This window comes from Microcaecilia unicolor, chromosome 6 (genome assembly GCF_901765095.1).
Source record: "Microcaecilia unicolor chromosome 6, aMicUni1.1, whole genome shotgun sequence".
NCBI lineage: Eukaryota > Metazoa > Chordata > Amphibia > Gymnophiona > Siphonopidae > Microcaecilia > Microcaecilia unicolor.
Genome location: NC_044036.1, coordinates 345293389 through 345312774, shown reverse-complemented (window position 1 = coordinate 345312774; position 19386 = coordinate 345293389). Strand labels below are relative to the sequence as shown.

The window sequence follows — 19386 nt, the reverse complement described above, 5'->3', positions numbered from 1 at the left end:
CTTTTTTTAAACCCCGATAAGCTAACTGCTTTTACTACATTCTCTGGGCAACGAATTCCAGTTTAATTGCAGGTTGAGTGAAGAAATATTTTCTCTGATTCATTTTTAATTTACTAGGCACACCCCTAGTCTTAGTATTTTTGCAGAGTAAACAAGCGATTCAAGTCTACCCGTTCCACTCCACTCAGTATTTTATAGACCTCTATCATATCTCCCCTCAGCCACCTTTCATCATAGGGAAGTCATCCCATCCCCTTTATCATTTTCGTTGCCCTTCTCTAATTCCACTATATCTTTTTTTGAGATGCAGTGACCAGAATTGAACATAATAGTCGAGGAGTGGTCGCACCATGGAGCAATACAAAGGCATTATAACGTCCTCACTTTTTAGTCATGATGATAACAATAGGCAAAGTACCTCCCTTAAAGACCATTTGCCCTCGCAGTATGCTCCCCAGCCCACCAGGCTGGCATGTGTTGTGACCACTACCCAGTGGGGGGGGGGGGGGGGAGGGTCCAACAGAACCCCCCCCCCCCAAGCCAAATGAGCTGAATTGTTCCACCAAGCCAACACCTCCAGTAAGGTTAGGGAGAGTGGCAGTCACTTTGAAACCTCAGGAATAGGGAGCCCACCTGGAGAGTAACAGTCTCATATGCTCCCTGGCTCTAGGCACCACTTCTATGGTACCTGCCATCGACCCCCAGAAGATGAGGGTAATCCTGTGCTCTGGCAGATGGTTATGTACAGAAATGGATGTCCTGGGCCTGAAACTTTTAGATCCTTTCTGCGAGGAAGACCATGCCTTTGCATGTGTCATGTGAACCTCCAATACTCCATCACCTTGGAAAGGTTCAGCTGGGTCCTGGTATAATTCGCCATCCATCCAAGACGTTTCAGTAGTGGAATGATCAATGTGGTCACCTCCTTGTACTCCTGGTCTGAACTTGCTTGGATGAGCCAGTTGTCCAGATAGGGGTGAACCCAAACCTATTGTCTGCAAAGGGAGGCCACCACCACCATAACCTTGGAGAAAGTCCGAAGCACTGTGGCTGGCCCAAAGGGCATTGCTCTGAATTGAAAGTGGCTGCTCAACACATGAAACCACAGGAAAAGCTTATTCGATTCCAGAATGGGAATATGCAGGCAAGCCTCTGAGAGATTTGCCTTAACTGCTTTGATGACAGACTGCAGGGTTTGCATTCAAAAATGAGGGACCCATAGAGCTCCGTTCACTCCCTGGTCAGGGACATAGGCTGTAGACTACCTCCCAGGGAGCAGGCTTACTCACCCACCTACAGCATCAACACAACTTTACATCTGCTGGAGGTAGAGAAATACTAAAAGATTCCAATAAGCACCAGGCCTCAGATTCTCTACCTCTATCTAAGGGACATTGGTGTGGATTGGTCAAATGTAGAGTTGTCTAACCTCGGTGCTCGAGAGCCGCAATCCAGTCTGTTTTCAGGATTTCCCCAGTAAATATGCATGAGATCTATTTCCATGCACTGCCTCCATTGTGTGGAAATAGATCTTATGCATATTCATTGCGGAAAACCTGAAAACCCAGCCTGGTACGGATTGGTCTAACAGGACGATAAGGTATACTCTTTTACAAAACAAAAATGTCAGGTTTCCTTAAATGCATCTCTGTGTTCAATTACTTAAGGCTCAGCAACATTTCACCTAGTTTTATTAAATAAACGCACAACTGTTCCATTTCAGGAACTTTGCCTAGTTCACCGAAGCATATCACCCTCTAGACTGGGGCAGCTCTCATCAAGAAGGGAGGAACATCCTTTACAGATTCAGATAACTTTTATTGGTCCAACATGTATTGCCAAACAAGTGAGAAGTAATTTATTTATTTGTTGCATTTGTATCCCACATTTTCCCACCTATTTGCAGGCTCAATAGGCTAATAAAAAAAAATCAGCCTACACTTCTGTTTTATACAGACAAGTTACACACTTAACTGCCTTTATTCAAGAGGGTCCTAAAATAATCCCCAGCTGTGCACAAAATTACACCTGATTCAAGGAAAGTGCAGCTATGTGCATGAACTCTAATGCGGGCACCTACCTACTTTATAAAGTAAAATACAGAGGTATATAAGAGTTCCACCCAAATGCAGACCTCTGGTACAGGAACTTACACATACATATACAGCTACACAATGTTATAAAAGCCATTTTCACAGACGAACATGACTCCTACACAGAAAACAAAGTGGTTAAAAGGGAAAATCCTTTTTCAAAATTGCAACAACAGTAAATTAAAGCTACAGGATATACAAAGATCAGACATTTATATATTCCAAGGCAGAGCATGTGCAAGTCCACATGTACGTTGAGTGAAATGCAGGAATGTAGGAGACGCTTCACAGGCTCCACCTGATCACCTTTCTTTACTAGATACACATATGGCTTATGGCAAACTGTAGCACAGGACGGGAGCTCTCGTCTTAAAGATTTCCAAGGACAGGTCCGGCTGTGCCCTTCCTTCAGGCAGTTCCTGGACAACCCCAACATAGAGACTCAATGAGGTTGAAGCAGGCTTAAGGTATAACCTCTCCTAGAGAACTGCAAGGCAAAGTGGAAGAAGCAGACAATCAACAGCTCACAAGCGACCCCCCCTCCCTCTCATGACCAAACACCCAGCCCCAGTCCAGCACCTCTCCCTCATTCTCAAACCCTCCAGCAACAGTCCAGTCCCTCCTCCTCATTCTCACCCTCCCCAGCCCGTCTCCCCTGCATTCTTAAACCCCCAACCCTGGTCCAGCATCTCCCCCTCATTCTCAGATTCCAGAGCCCCAGTGCAGCACCTCTCCTTCATTCTCACCCCCCCCCAACCCAGCCCCATTTCCTCATTCTCACCCCCCCAAGCCCAACACTACTCCCTCATTCTCACCCCCAGCCCAACCTCTCTTCATTGCTCACATCTCCCAGCCCCTCCCCTTCATTCTCACACCCCCCCAGCCCCTCCCTCTCATTCTCACACTCCCCAGCCCTGCACCTCCCCCTCATTCTCACACCCCCTAGCCCCAGTCCAGCCCTTCCTTCATTCTCACACCCCCTCAGCCCCTCCCCTTCATTCTCACACCCCCAGCTCGTCCAGCACCTCCCCCTCATTCTCACATCCCCCCAGCCCCTCCCTCTCATTCTCACACTCCCCAGCCCTGCACCTCCCCCTCATTCTCACACCCCCTCAGCCCCTCCCTCTCATTCTCACACCCCCCGTCATTCATCAAACTTCCACCCCCCCCCCCCCACTTCACCTTGCACCGTCTTTTACACCACCCTCATCAACACCCTCCACAGTCTTTCTTCACCGCTCGTGTCCCGACTCCCGACAACCTGTGACGCAATTTCCTGTTTGGGGCTGGTCGGGAGTCGGGACGCGGTGGTGGTTGAGCAGTTGCGTCAGAGGGGGCGGGGCGGGGCGCCGTGAAGGAAATCGGTGAGGCCGGTGGCGGAAGACCTAAGGCCTGAGTTTGAAGGTAGGATGAGGAAGAAGTTGGGGACTTAGTGGGGGGGGGGGGGGGGGGGAGAAGCGGAAGTGGAGACAGGCTGGACCGAAGAGATGGTAGATGACGGGGAGGGAGGGGACGGTGGGGTCTCCGGTCTGATGTGTGAGACTACAGGTGGAGCGGCCCCCTCCCCCCTCCATCCCATCATATCCTCGGTCTCTGCTCCCATCACGTCCAGTCCCCCCACCTTTATTTATATCCATACGAGTAGCCATACTGGGTCAGTCCAATGGTCCACCTAACCCAGTATCCTGTTTCCAACAGTGGCCAAACCAGGTCACAAGTACCTGGCAGGAACCCAAATAGTACCAACGTTCCATGTAGAACCCCAGAGAGAAACAAGATTCTAGAATCCCAAAGAGTACCAACGTTCCATGTAGAACCCCAGAGAGTAGCAAGATTCTAGAATCCCAAAGAGTACCAACGTTCCATGTAGAACCCCAGAGAGTAGCAAGATTCTAGAATCCCAGAGAGTACCAACGTTCCATGTAGAACCCCAGAGAGTAGCAAGATTCTAGAATCCCAGAGAGTACCAACGTTCCATGTAGAACCCCAGAGAGTAGCAAGATTCTAGAATCCCAAAGAGTACCAACGTTCCATGTAGAACCCCAGAGAGTAGCCAGGTTCTACAATTCTAAAGGATAATAGGATTCCATGCAGAATTCGGTGGTGCAGATGAAAACGGTAACGGAATTCAAACATGCGTGGGATAAACATAAAGGAATCCTGTGCAGAAGGAAGGGATCCTCAGGAGCTTAGCCTACAATGGGTGGCAGAGCTGGTGGTTGGGAGGCGGGGCTAGTGCTGGGCAGACTTATACAGTCTGTGCCCTGAAGAGGACAGTACAAATAAAAAAGTAGCACATATGAATTTATCTTCTTGGGCAGACTGGATGGACTGTGCAGGTCTTTTTCTGCCGTCATCTACTGTGTTACTATGTTAATTCCAAAGTGTAGCAACATTCCATGTAGAACCCCAAAGAGCAGCAAGATTCTAGAATTCTAAAGGATAACAAGATTCCATGCAGAATTTCATAGTGTAGCAATATTCCATATAGAATCTCAAATAATACCAACATTCCATGCAACCAATCCCAGGGCAAGCAGTGGCTTCCCCGAGTCTGGCTCAATAACAGATTATGGACGTTTCCTCCAGAAACTTGTCCAAACCTTTTTTAAACCAAGATATGCTAACCACTGTTACCACCTCCTCTGGCAACGAGTTCCAGAGCTTAACTATTCTTTGAGTGAAAAAATATTTTCTCCTATTTCTTTTAAAAGTATTTCTGTGTAAGTTCATTGAGTGTCCCCTGGTCTTTGTACTTTTTGAAAAAGTAAAAAAATTATTTCACTTCTACTTGTTTAATTTGGGCATCTGTATTCTGCTTAACTGTAAAGTTCAAGGCAGAGGACAGCATACATTAACTGGTTGCATTCTAAACGAACAGATTAAATTCATTATAAGTCACCAACTCCATCATTCATGAACGTGTGATTGTGTACAGGTGAGATGGAATGTTCTGATATATAAGGACTGTAAATCGTGTACAATGAGGTTGGACTTACATAGTAACATAGTAGATGATGGCAGAAAAAGACCTGCACAGTCCATCCAGTCTGCCCAACAAGGTAGACTCATATGTGCTACTTTTTGTGTATACCCTACCTTGATTTGTAGCTGTCCTCCTCAGGGCACAGACCGTATAAGTCTGCCCAACACTATCCCCGCCTCCCAACCACCAGCCCCGCCTCCCACCACCGGCTCTGGCACAGACCGTATAAGTCTGCCCAGCACTATCCCTGCCTCCCACCACCGGCTCTGGCACAGACCGTATAAGTCTGCCCAGCACTATCCCCCCTCCCAACCACCAGCCCCACCTCCCACCACCGGCTCTGGCACAGACCGTATAAGTCTGCCTAGCACTATCCCCGCCTCCAAACCACCAGCCCCACCTCCCACCACCAGCTCTGGCACAGACCGTATAAGTCAGCCCAGCACTATCCCCCCTCCCAACCACCAGCCCCGCCTCCCACCACCGGCTCTGGCACAGACCGTATAAGTCTGCCCAGCACTATCCCTGCCTCCCACCACCGGCTCTGGCACAGACTGTATAAGTCTGCCCAGCATTATCCCCGCTTCCCAACCACCAGCCCCGACACAGACCGTATAAGTCTGGCCAGCACTATCCCCGCCTCCCAACCACCAGACTTACTGGTTGATAAAGTCCTAATGTGTTCTTCCATAATATTTATGGAAAAGTCAGGTTTTTAGTTGACGTTAGACGCTCATGTGGTCAGATGATAGTCTTGTTTCTAACGGTAGGTGGTTCCATAGCTCTGTGCCTTTGCCTTGTATAAAAAGGTTTATGACCTTAAGAGACCTCTCAGGCTGGTAGACGTGTACAGATTTTTGTATGTATCCTGGTGATAGGCCATAGAGACCTTTGCTTGAATTTGATTCTTGCTTTGCAGGGAAGCCAATTAAGTTTCTTGGGAAAGGATTGGTATGATCAGACCTTCGATTTCCGATTATTTTGGCTGCTGTATTTTGTACAATCTGAAGTTTTCTGATTACTTTGTCCTGAGGCCTCGATATGCTGTGTTGTAGTAGTCCAGTGTAGATAGTACCAGTGCCTGCACATATTGGACTGCATAGGTCTTTATCTGCCGTCATCTACAATGATACTATGTTTCGCTTCCAGTAAATATTTAACATGTCTGAGAAGTTTTAGTTTGAAGAAGCATTTACAAACTCTTATTTATTTATTTATTATTTATTTTTATTTGTTTATTTACTTATTTTTTTTATTTGTACCCCGCACTTTTTCCCACTCATGGCAGGCTCAGTGCGGCAGGCAATGGAGGGTTAAGTGACTTGCCCAGAGTCACAAGGAGCTGCCTGGGCCGGGAATCGAACTCAGTTCCCCAGGACCAAAGTCCACCACCCTAACCACTAGGCCACTCCTCCACTCCCACATTGTATCCCACATTTTCCCACCTATTTGCAGGCTCAATGTGGCTTACAGAGTTTGGTTATGACGTAATCATTCCATGATATCAGATACAACTGGTGATGTACAAAGATTGAGTAAGGGAAGAGAGAGGGAAGGTGTTAGGCAGGATAGAAGGTGGACTTTAATGATTGGGTGGATTGGTGAGGTAGTTGTGTAAGGTTATGGGTTCTCTTTGTAGGCCTTATTGAAGAGATGTGCCTTCAAAGATTTGCGGAAATTAGTTATTTCATCAATCGCTTTCAGGGCTGTAGGTAATACATTCCACAACTGCGTGCTCATGTAGGAAAAGGTGGTGGCATATATCAGCTTGTATTTCAGTCCTTTACAGCTAGGGAAGTGCAAATTGAGAAATTTGCGGGATGACCTTTTGGCATTTCTGGGAGGCAAGTCCACAAGGTTTAGCATGTAGATTGGGGCGTCTGCGTGAATGATTTTGTGTATAATCGTGCAGACCTTGAACGCAATGCGTTCCTTGAGTGGGAGCCAGTGAAGTTTCTCTCTAAGGGGTTTAGCAGTTTCATATTTAGTTTTTCCAGATATGAGTCTGGCGGCGGTATTCTGGGCTGTTTGGAGTTTTTTGATGGTCTGTTCTTTGCAGCCAGCATACAATGCGTTACAGTAGTCCAGATGACTTATTACCATTGACTGTACCAGGGTACGGAAGATATACAGTGGGGGAAATAAGTATTTGATCCCTTGCTGATTTTGTAAGTTTGCCCACTGACAAAGACATGAGCAGCCCATAATTGAAGGGTAGGTTATTGGTAACAGTGAGAGATAGCACATCACAAATTAAATCCGGAAAATCACATTGTGGAAAGTATATGAATTTATTTGCATTCTGCAGAGGGAAATAAGTATTTGATCCCCCACCAACCAGTAAGAGATCTGGCCCCTACAGACCAGGTAGATGCTCCAAATCAACTCGTTACCTGCATGACAGACAGCTGTCGGCAATGGTCACCTGTATGAAAGACACCTGTCCACAGACTCAGTGAATCAGTCAGACTCTAACCTCTACAAAATGGCCAAGAGCAAGGAGCTGTCTAAGGATGTCAGGGACAAGATCATATACCTGCACAAGGCTGGAATGGGCTACAAAACCATCAGTAAGACGCTGGGCGAGAAGGAGACAACTGTTGGTGCCATAGTAAGAAAATGGAAGAAGTACAAAATGACTGTCAATCGACAAAGATCTGGGGCTCCACGCAAAATCTCACCTCGTGGGGTATCCTTGATCATGAGGAAGGTTAGAAATCAGCCTACAACTACAAGGGGGGAACTTGTCAATGATCTCAAGGCAGCTGGGACCACTGTCACCACGAAAACCATTGGTAACACATTACGACATAACGGATTGCAATCCTGCAGTGCCCGCAAGGTCCCCCTGCTCCGGAAGGCACATGTGACGGCCCGTCTGAAGTTTGCCAGTGAACACCTGGATGATGCCGAGAGTGATTGGGAGAAGGTGCTGTGGTCAGATGAGACAAAAATTGAGCTCTTTGGCATGAACTCAACTCGCCGTGTTTGGAGGAAGAGAAATGCTGCCTATGACCCAAAGAACACCGTCCCCATTGTCAAGCATGGAGGTGGAAATGTTATGTTTTGGGGGTGTTTCTCTGCTAAGGGCACAGGACTACTTCACCGCATCAATGGGAGAATGGATGGGGCCATGTACCGTACAATTCTGAGTGACAACCTCCTTCCCTCCGCCAGGGCCTTAAAAATGGGTCGTGGCTGGGTCTTCCAGCACGACAATGACCCAAAACATACAGCCAAGGCAACAAAGGAGTGGCTCAGGAAGTAGCACATTAGGGTCATGGAGTGGCCTAGCCAGTCACCAGACCTTAATCCCATTGAAAACTTATGGAGGGAGCTGAAGATGCGAGTTGCCAAGCGACAGCCCAGAACTCTTAATGATTTAGAGATGATCTGCAAAGAGGAGTGGACCAAAATTCCTCCTGACATGTGTGCAAACCTCATCATCAACTACAGAAGACGTCTGACCGCTGTGCTTGCCAACAAGGGTTTTGCCACCAAGTATTAGGTCTTGTTTGCCAGAGGGATTAAATACTTATTTCCCTCTGCAGAATGCAAATAAATTCATATACTTTCCACAATGTGATTTTCCGGATTTAATTTGTGATGTGCTATCTCTCACTGTTACCAATAACCTACCCTTCAATTATGGGCTGCTCATGTCTTTGTCAGTGGGCAAACTTACAAAATCAGCAAGGGATCAAATACTTATTTCCCCCACTGTATCTCGGGAAGAAAGGTTTTACTCTTTTGAGTTTCCACATTTATTTGTGTGGCCATAGTAAAGTGTGAATCCATATAGACCACCTTCATCAGGGCATGTACTGCATTTTGGTCCTGCCATGGGAATAGGAACTGTTAATATGGAACCTATGGGACATGACCATAGGACCATAGCACAGGCTGAATAATAGCCTGCATGATTGTGTGTTGAGCTAGGCCTCAAAAGGTTAAAAGTACAATCTATAAAGTGACTAGGAATAAATGCCCGTTTCTGAGGGCAATGAAACGGGTGCTAGCAAGGGGCCCCCTCCCTCCGAGCTACTTGCCTTGTTCGGTGTTCGCGTCGCTGTGTGTGGGTAGGGTTTTTTTTTTTTTGTTTGTTTGCTGCGCCTCCGTGGCCGTGCCTGTGGCGTTTCGGTTTCGGGCCTCGAGTGTTATAGCTCCGCCCTCGACGTCATGACGTTTTGACGCGAGGGCGGTGCAGACACTCCAGGGCACACCGGATATCTCGGGCGCCTCAACTTCCGTGGAGGCTTCAGAACGTTGGGGTTGCCTTTTATATAGAGAGATAGCGACTGTACATGCACTTAAATGCTGATGTGACACATGGTCTCTTGAGGACCTTGTAACATTGGCTAACAAGGAAGTAAATATGGCTAAGGAACCGAAATATGATTTAATTAGAAAATGGTTTATAGACTCTGATGATTTAGGGGAATTTTGAGGTAGTACAACAGGTGGTAAGAAGTAAACACAACCAGTGGTTACAGAGACATTTATGTTGCAAGTGCGAATGACCTTTTGAAATTACTGTAAATATAAGATTAAGTGAAATTCACTAATGCTGATACAAAGTAAATTTGATACTGAGTAAATTAGTAAGTATAATTACAGAAGAAGAATGAGAACAGAAATAAGTATGACCAAAAAACATGTGATGATAAGTGTATATAACTGACAGCTGTAACCATTAGAAGTTAGAGAAGTAATACTGTGGATTCGCACTTTGCGGCCAGTTTACCACTCTCATATGAGAAAAGCTTGTGGACTGTCTGATTTGCTGTACGACCTATCTGAAATATTCATATGCCAATGTATCCTTAATTCCTTAGCGTCCCTCTGGACCGGACCAGGATTGGACTGATGGGTTGTGCTCGCCTACCAGCAGGTGGAGACTGAGAAAAAACTCTGACTCTAGAGAGCCAATAGGAGCCCTGGTCATGTGACCCTAGCCTCAGTATTTTCTCAGTCTCCCAGCAGGTAGGAAGTGAGCCCATTAGTCTCTCTCTTTCTCTTTTAGAGGTTAATAATGCTACCTCTTCTTCTGTGCCTAGGAATTCTCTGTTAGACGCTGGTCAGGTAGGGATTTCTTTTCCTTTCTTTCTTTTACAGCCTCTGGGGGTGTTAAACTCGGGTGTCCCCGGGTCCCTCCCCCCTTCCTCCCCATCTCCCATACGTAGCTGGGAAGGGCTACCCTTTGTTTAGAAAGGTGTATGTCTTTGGGAGAGGCAGCCACTATTATCTGAAATATTCATATGCCAATGTATCCTTAATTGGTAAGTTTTAATAAAATGCTTATTTCTCATATTAATAACAGCCTTCTGTGTCTGACTCTCCTTCTTTTAGTAATTTATAAAGCAGTTTATTTGCTGCAGTGGTGGACACTGTTAGCATCTGTATAGACCTGTGTTTATTTTACCTGAAGGAGGCCGGGCAGTCAGGTTGGAGTACATTCAAAACTCTTATTTATTTGTGTGGCCGTAGTAAAGTGTGAATCCATATAGACCACCTTCATCAGGGCATGTACTGCATTTTGGTCCTGCCATGGGAATAGGAGTATAATGTCATCAGCATATGAGAAGTATTTAATTTCAAATGTTCAAATGTACTGAGGATTTTATAGACCTAAATCATATCTCTCCACATCCGTCTCTTTTCCAAGCTGAAGAGCCCTAACCTCTTTAGCCTTTCCTCATATGAGACGAGTTCCATCCCCTTTATCATTTTAATCGCTGTTCTTTGAACCTTTTCTAATTCCGCTATATCTTTTTTGAGATACGGCGACCAGAACTGAACGCAATACTGAAGGTGAGGTTGCACCATGGAGCAATACAGAGGCATTATTGTATTTTTGGTCTTATTCACCATCCATTTCTTAATAATTCCTAGCATCCTATTTCCTTTTTTGGCCGCTGCCACACACTGAACAGAAGATATCAGAGTATTATCTACAATGACACCTAGATCTTTTTCTTGAGTTCTGACCCCCAAGATGGACCCTAGCATCTTATCATTCAGATTATTCTTTCCAAAGTGCATCACCTTTCATTTGTCCACATTAAATTTCATCTAACATTTGGATGCCCAGTCTTTCAATTTCCTAAGCTCTTCCTGCAATTTTTCACAGTCCACATGTTTTAACAACCTTGAATAATTTTGTGTCATCTGCATTTAATCACCTCACTCATTCCGTTTTCCAGATCATTTATAAATATGTTAAATAGCACTGGTCCCAGTACTAATCTCTATGGCACTTCACTATTCACTCTCTTCCATTGAGAGAAATAGCTATTTAACCCTACCCTCTGCTTTCTGTCCAATAACCAATTCCTAATCCACAAAAGAGTATTGCCTCCTATCCCATGACTTTTTAATTTTCTCAGGAGTCTTTGTGAAAAGCTTTCTGAAAATCTAGATTCACTACATCAACCGGCTCATCTTTATCCATAAGTTTGTTCGCTTCTTCAGAGAAGTGAAGCAGATTGGTGAGACTAGACTTCACTTGGCTGAAACCATTCTAACTCTGTCCCATTAAACCATGTTTATGTATGTGTTCTGTAATTTTGTTCTTTGTAATAGTTTCCACTATTTTACCCAGGGACTAAAGTCAGGCTTACTGGTCTGTAATTTCCTGGATTACACCTGAAACCCTTTTAAAAAATCGGCGTCACATTGGCCACCCTCCAATCTTCAGGTACTACAGATGGCTTTAACGATAGATTACAGATTACTAACAGCAGATAAGCAATCTCATATTTGAGCTCTTTCAGTACCCTTGAATGCATGCCATCCAGTCCAGTGCCCCTTTGCTCCTTCTTGATCTAACAATCCCACAGATTCCCTTGCAGGCTTTCTGCTTCTGATATCACTGAAAAGTTGTTACTGTGAGTGTTTCTTTCTGCAGCAAGTTTCTCTTCAAATTCTCTTTTAGCCTTCTTTATCAATGCTAACAATAAAACAGTGACTCAGTTCTCGCTTTAACAAATAGTGCAGTCCCCCTTCCACTTTGATCCCCTCTAGCACTGATTGTCCTCCTTCCACCAGGTCTCTGAGATGCCTATTATATCATAAGTACATAAGTACATAAGTAATGCCATACTGGGAAAAGACCAAGGGTCCATCGAGCCCAGCATCCTGTCCACGACAGCGGCCAATCCAGGCCAAGGGCACCTGGCAAGCTTCCCAAACGTACAAACATTCTATACATGTTATTCCTGGAATTTTGGATTTTTCCAAGTCCGTTTAGTAGCTATTTAGTGCTATATATTCTAACTCTCCCATCTTATTTTTTAAGACTTCTTATTCTTTTCTCCCATTTGATACTCCTGGCTTTCTTTCACCAAACTGACACTAAAATGATTACTATCAAAATATTCCTAGCAATCTACTCCCTCTCACTGATTCACCTAACACTATCCATCCCACTTGCTGATAATAATATCATACCCATCATACAATCTCACCAAAGACTGATCAGACACTCTACACCCCACCAAACTGATAACCACCAAACTAAAGGAAGAACACCCAAATACGGACAATACCAACATTACGGAAAGAAAGATCACAAAAAAAATAAACACTATCCAAATAACGACAACTAACAAAAATCCACACATCATCAAATTTAGCAGACCCATACCAAAATATGGTACATCAATGCTAGGTCCGTAGTCAACAAAACAACAATAATATCAGACTGGATCTCGTCAGAAAACCTCGACTTAATCTTCATCAACGAAACATGGATCCACAATCAAAAGGACCCCATAATCCTTGACCTATGCCCTCCAGGATATAAAATTAATCATTGGACCAGAACGGAAAAGAGAGGAAGAGGCATAGCTCTAATCTATCAAGACCAATTCACTACCGAAATCACTGCCGAATCCTTAACACCCGAACTTGAAATTGCCTCGATTAGAATCTATAACAAATCCTTGGTCGATCATCTGAACTGCGTCCTATTTTACAGACTGCCCGGTAATTGGAATGACAGCCAACCAATCTTCGCAGACTTCATTTCAACTACCTGTGTAAACAACTCCAACACACTAATCCTAGGTGACATTAATCTCCACCTAGAAGACCCCAACTCTACCAACGCAAGTGAATGTAAGGACTTCCTACACTCCTGGGATCTCAAATGGCCTCACATGCAAGCTACTCACACCAAAGGACACACACTAGACCTCTTATCACACAAACTGTCCACAGACCTCAACCTATTAATAGCAGATATCAAATGGTCAGAAACACCTTGGACCGACCACTACAAACTGAACTTATCACTAAACTGTCAGAAGAAGGGATTAAATTGCATACAAGTACAAACATCATACAGCACGAGAGGGCAAATAGACACAAAAATATTCTGGCAACAGATATACGACAGTGAATGGACAGCACAACCGGAAGCCATACATTACCTTACTCAATGGGATGATAAATGTAGAAGCATATTAAATGAAATAGCACCCTTAAAAACAAAATTATCCAGAAGACAAAACTCGATACCATGGTTCAACGATGACTTAAAAAGACTCAAAACACAATCCAGCAAACTTGAATGAACATGGAAAAAGAGGAAAGATGAACATACACTCAACGCATGGAAACAAATACACAGAAAATACAAATATGCAATAAGACAGGCCAAAAGGTACTATTACAAAACCAAAATAGGACCGGATTATAAAGAAATGAAGAAACTGTTTCAGCTCGTAAATAAGCTATTAGACACCACTCCAATCACCACAACCAAAACAGACATCCCATCCGCAGACAAACTTGCTAATTATTTTAATGAAAAAAATAACAAAGTTACGCAGTACACTTCCTCAGCACAACACCGACATTGAAAACTTCATTGATGGTCTGGACCTAACTCCTGATGGATGCCCAGCTGACTGTACCTGGACAACATTTACTCCCCTCACCATTGAATTAGTCACACAAGCAATTCATAGGTTCGCCAACACCCACTGTAAACTGGATACCTGCCCCAGTTATCTAAAAATTTTCTCCTGACCGCTTCATAGCAGACCTCACATCCCACCTAAACTTCATGCTACAACAAGGTCACTTCCCCGAGGAATATGGTAACATCCTTCTCACCCCATTACCAAAAGACACCAAGAAAAACAAATGATCTCACCAACTACCGCCCAGTTGCATCTATCCCACTAGTAGTCAAATTGATGGAGAGCTTGGTCACCAAACAGCTTACCGACTACATGGACAAATTCTCAATACTACACGACTCACAATCAGGATTCCGTTCCCACTATAGTACTGAAACTGTCCTAGTCACTCTCCTGGCCAAATTCAAGCAGGAAATAGCTACAGGTAAAAGCATACTTCTCCTCCAATTCGACATGTCGAGCGCATTCGACATGGTAAACCACAGTATACTAATAAGACTCCTTGCCCACTTCGGGATTGATGGTAATATACTCAATTGGATCAAGGGTTTTCTAACCACCAGAACATACCAAGTTAAATCAAATACAAACATATCATCACCGTGGAAAGCAGTCTGAGGAGTACCTCAAGGATCACCACTGTCACCAACACTCTTCAACATATTGATGATCCCACTGGCAAAGTCATTATCCAGTCAAGGCCTCAATCCGTTCAGACAATGTTACAATCTAAATTTCCTTCAGACATGACTTGTCAGAAATAACCAATGAAATCAAAGCAGGTCTGGGCACCATGGATTCCAATTGAAACTGTAACACATTGCCTCATCCTCTCATCTAAACACAACAAGAACAAACCCACAACCATAACCACCCCAGAACACACCCTCTCTATCTCAGACAGCCTCAAAATACTGGGCGTCACACTCGACTGCAACCTCACTCTTGAGAGCCATATAAACTTCATAACAAAGAAAATGTTCTACTCAATGTGGAAACTCAAACGCATAAAACCTTTCTTCCCGAGGGAAATATTTTGAAACCTAATACAAGCAATGGTTCTAAGCCATCCAGATTATTGCAACGGGATCTACGTGGGATGTAAAGAACAACTCACAAAAAAACTCCAGACCGCCCAAAACACAGCAGCCAGGCTGATATTTGGTAAAACACGTTTCAAAAGTGCCAAATCCCTCCGAGAAAAGCTACACTGGCTTCCAATGAAAGAAAGGATCACCTTCAAGACTGCACCCTTGTCCACAAAATTATCTACGGTGTAGTCCCAGGATACATGACAGACCTTATAGACCTACCAACCAGAAGCAGATCCAGATCATCTCGTACATACCTAAACCTTCACTACCCAACTTGCAAAGGACTCAAATACAAAACAACCTATGCATCAAGTTTCTCCTATATAAGCGCACAAATATGGAACGCACTCCCAAAAGCTGTGAAAACAATCCACGACCACCTAAACTTCAGAAAATCACTAAAAACCAACCTCTTCAAAACGGCCTACACTACAGACCCAACGTAAATCCCCACATACGGCCACACAACTAAACCAAAGACCGTACTGGACAATACACAACCTCCCTCCTTTCGACCCCAATTGGCGCTTGGAATATACCTACCTTATTCGAACACAACATAACCTTATATCTGTTCTCTACCGAATTTGGCAAACGCTTTACGGTACTGTATAAGACACATTGAGCCTGCAAATAGGTGAGAAATGTGGGGTATAAATGCAACAAATAAATAAAAATGAAATCTCTATTGGGATTCCCTAAAGATCCTGTTTCAATAGTATCTTTCAAGGATACTCCACACACTACCATGCGCTCCTGGGTGACTGTTGGCTTTTCTCCCCCATTTTAGTTTAAAAGCTGCTCTATCTCCTTTTTCAAAGTTAGCGCCAGCAGCCTGGTTCCATCCGGTTAAGGTAGAGCCCAGTTCATGCATAAGTACATAAGTATTGCCATACTGGGACAGACCGAAGGTCCATCAAGCCCAGCATCCTGTTTCCAACAGAGGCCAATCCAGGTCACAAGAACCTGGCAAGATCCCAAAACAGTACAGTACATTTTATGCTGCTTATTCTAGAAATAAGCAGTGGATTTTCCCCAAGTCATTTTAATAATGGCTTACAACTTTTCTTTTAGGAAGCTATCCAAACCTTTTTTAAACCCCACCAAGCTAACTGCTTTTATTATATTACCTGGCAACAAATTCCAGAGTTTAATTACACCTTGAGTGAAGAAATATTTTCTCAGATTTGTTTTAAATTTACTGAGGTACAGGGCAAGTGAGCAGTGGTTAGGATATACTGAGCAGTATATCTTTAATCTCTGCTAATGTGGTTATACTCCAGCAGCAGAATGGTTTGCAAGAGAATCCTGTATCACTTTCTTAATATAATGTCGAAGCTGCAAGTAAGTTAAAGTATGAGAAGCCAATAGCAATCGCAATGCCAAACATTGTTGAAATGGAGATAACCTTCCTTTTTGTTAAACAGGACTGAAAGCTTAATGACCCCTTCCTGCTCCAGAAACTGAAAGTGCCATTGGTTGTCTGCATTTCCATAAAAAGGGGGCTCAGCCTTGCATTAATTTTTGTCACAAAGCCAAAGCTAACTACTACAAAGAGGCTGTATCGAGGAACTATCAGGGGCTTTTTTGTTTGGGCTATTTTGACCAGGTACCCTTAAGAACATAAGAGTTGCCTTACTGGGTCAAACCAAGGGTCCATCTACCCAGTGGCGTAGCAAGAGCGGGGCGGTGGGGGCGGTCCGCCCCGGGTGTCAGCGGGTGGGGGGGTGCTCCGTTCCCACTGCTCCCACTCTGTCCTCTCTTAAAAAAAAAAAAAATCGAAGCGCCGGAGTGGCAGGCAGCGTCTTCCGTCTGCCCTGCTACTAAAAATCTCTTCAACGTCGTCATCGGGCCTTCCCACATTCAGTCCTGCCCGCCCTCGCGGTAATAGGAAGTTACCTTAGAGGTGGGCGGGTCTGAATGTGGGAAGGCCCAACGACGACGTTGAAGAGATTTTTAGTAACGGCAGACGGGAGACGCTGCCTGCCACTCCGGCGCTTTGATTTTTTTTTTTTTAAGAGAGGACAGGGTGGGAGCAGGCGAATGGAGGTGCCTGGTAGGTGTGTCAGGTCAGGTCGGGTCGGGTGGGAGGGGGGACTCAGATTGGGGAGGGGTGGGGGAGCTCAGAGGGGAGAAGGGGATTGGGGAGGGGTGGGGGTGCTCAAAGGGGATTGGGGAGGGGTGGGGGAGCTCAGAGGGGAGAAGGGGATTGGGGAGGGGTGGGGGTGCTCAAAGGGGATTGGGGAGGGGTGGGGGAGCTCAGAGGGGAGAAAGGGATTGGGGAGGGGTGGGGGAGCTCAGATGGGTGCTCAGAGGGGAGGAGGGGTGGGGGAGCTCAGATGGGTGCTCAGAGGGGAGAAGGGGATTGGGGAGGGGTGGGGGAGCTCAGATGGGTGCTCAGAGGGGAGAAGGGATTGGGAGGGTGGGGGAGCTCAGATGGGTACTCAGAGGGGAGAAGGGGACTGGGGAGGGGAGTGCTCAGATGGGACAAGGGGTCTGAAGCTGGAACTGGGGTCTGACAAGGGGGCAGGAGGGAAAATGGGTCCATGTCTGGGGCAGGTGGGAGAACGGGTCTGGGGCTGAAAGGGGGGATGCAAAAGGCATGTGGTGGATGAAGGGGGCTGGAACTAGGAGCTGAAAAGGAGGGTAGTTGGGATAAGGGGGCTAGTACTGGAACTGGGGGCTGAAAAGGGGCAGGGGCTGAAACTGTGGGGACAGGGAGAACTGGCTGGGGCTGAAAATCGGGACTGGTGAGAGAAAAGGGCTGGGGTTGAAACTAGGGGCTGAAAAGGGGACAGGGAGAAGTGGCTGGGGGCTGAAGCTTGGGACTGATGGGAGAAAAGGGCTGGGACTGGTGGGATAGTGGGGCTGAAAAGGGGGGCAGGTGGGAGATGTGGGCTGGGGCTGGAACTAGGGGCAGGTGGAATAAGGGGGCTGGAACTGGGGGCTGAAAAGAGGGGGCAGAGAGAGAGGGGACAGACCCTGGATGGAAGGGGGGAGTGTAAGGGAGGGCAGACCCTGGATGGATGGGAGAGGGAGGGCAGACAGACGGATTGAAGGGGCAGAGAGAAAGGGCAGATGGTGGGTGGAAGGGGGAGAGAGAAAGAGGGCAGACTGGGGCAAATGGTGGATGGAAGGGGCAGAGATAGAGGGCAGATGTGGATGGAAGGAAGAGAGAGAGAGGGCAGATGTTGATGGAAGGGGGAGAGAGAGAGATGGCAGACTGGGGCAGATGGTGGATGGAAGGGGCAGAAATAGAGGGCAGATGTGGATGGAAGGGACATTAGAGAGGGCAGACACTGGATGGCAGAGAGAGAGCGAAGACAGATGCTGGATGGAAGGAAGACAGTGAAAAGAAGATGAGGAAAGCAGAAACCAGAGACAACAAACTGTAAATATATATTTTTATTATTTTGCTTTAGGATATAGTATTGTAGCCGTGTTTAATAAATGTTTATAAATAGAACATGTAAATAAGGTAATCTTTTTATTGGACTAATTTTAATACATTTTGACTTAACTTTCAAAGAACAAAACCCCCTTCCTCAGGTCAGGATAGGATACTGTAACAGCACTATACTGTATTGACCTGAGGAAGGAGATTTTGGCCTCTGGAAGCTAAATGTATTAGTCCAATAAAATGGTATTATTTTATTTTCTGTATTTGTTTTATTTCTATTTGTTAATTTGTAAAGTGGTGATTGGTACTTGTTAGTTTTTTCAAATTTACATCTGCTGTCTTTATGTTTTGCATAGTACTAGGGGACATTTTCTGTTTCTGTGGTGTTGCATTGTATACAGAGTCTGGCATCTTGGGGGTTCAGTTTAATTTTTGTCTAAATAGAAAGGTTATTGCTTATTCTATAGTGGATTAGGGTGTATCTGTGTTTGTGAAAAAGACATGGCTTTCGGTTGGCATTGACTGTGCAGGATCGGCGATCTGTACTAATCTGTCTGTTTTCGTTTTACAATAGGTGAATTGATGTTCTAGTGCTCACTGTAGTGTTTAAGATGCTTTCCTTTTCCTTGTGTGACTCGTAGAAATTGCTGCTTATGGTATAGTAGAATTGCTCTATAGGTCCTGAGTGTTTTGTATTCTTGGTATGCTTAGTACTGGATTTGGGGGGGGAGTGTTAAAAAATGACCGGCCCCGGGTGTCAACTACCCTAGCTACGCCACTGCATCTACCCCAGTATCCTGCTTCCAACAGTGGCCAGTTCAGGGCACAAGTACCTGACAGAATCCCCCAAATTAGCAAAATTTTGTGCTACTTAACCTCAGAGATA

At 45.2% G+C, this 19386-nt stretch overlaps 1 protein-coding gene across 1 annotated transcript in view; it reads left to right on the top strand.

Annotated features, from left to right (window-relative positions):
- The first annotated feature begins 3430 nt into the window (after positions 1-3430).
- MAFG (MAF bZIP transcription factor G) overlaps positions 3431-19386 on the top strand; it is a 30207-nt gene continuing 14251 nt past the window's right edge. The window contains exon 1 of the mRNA XM_030205173.1: positions 3431-3497. The gene's annotated coding sequence lies outside the window, so the exon portion shown is untranslated. The remainder of the gene's footprint in view (positions 3498-19386) is intronic.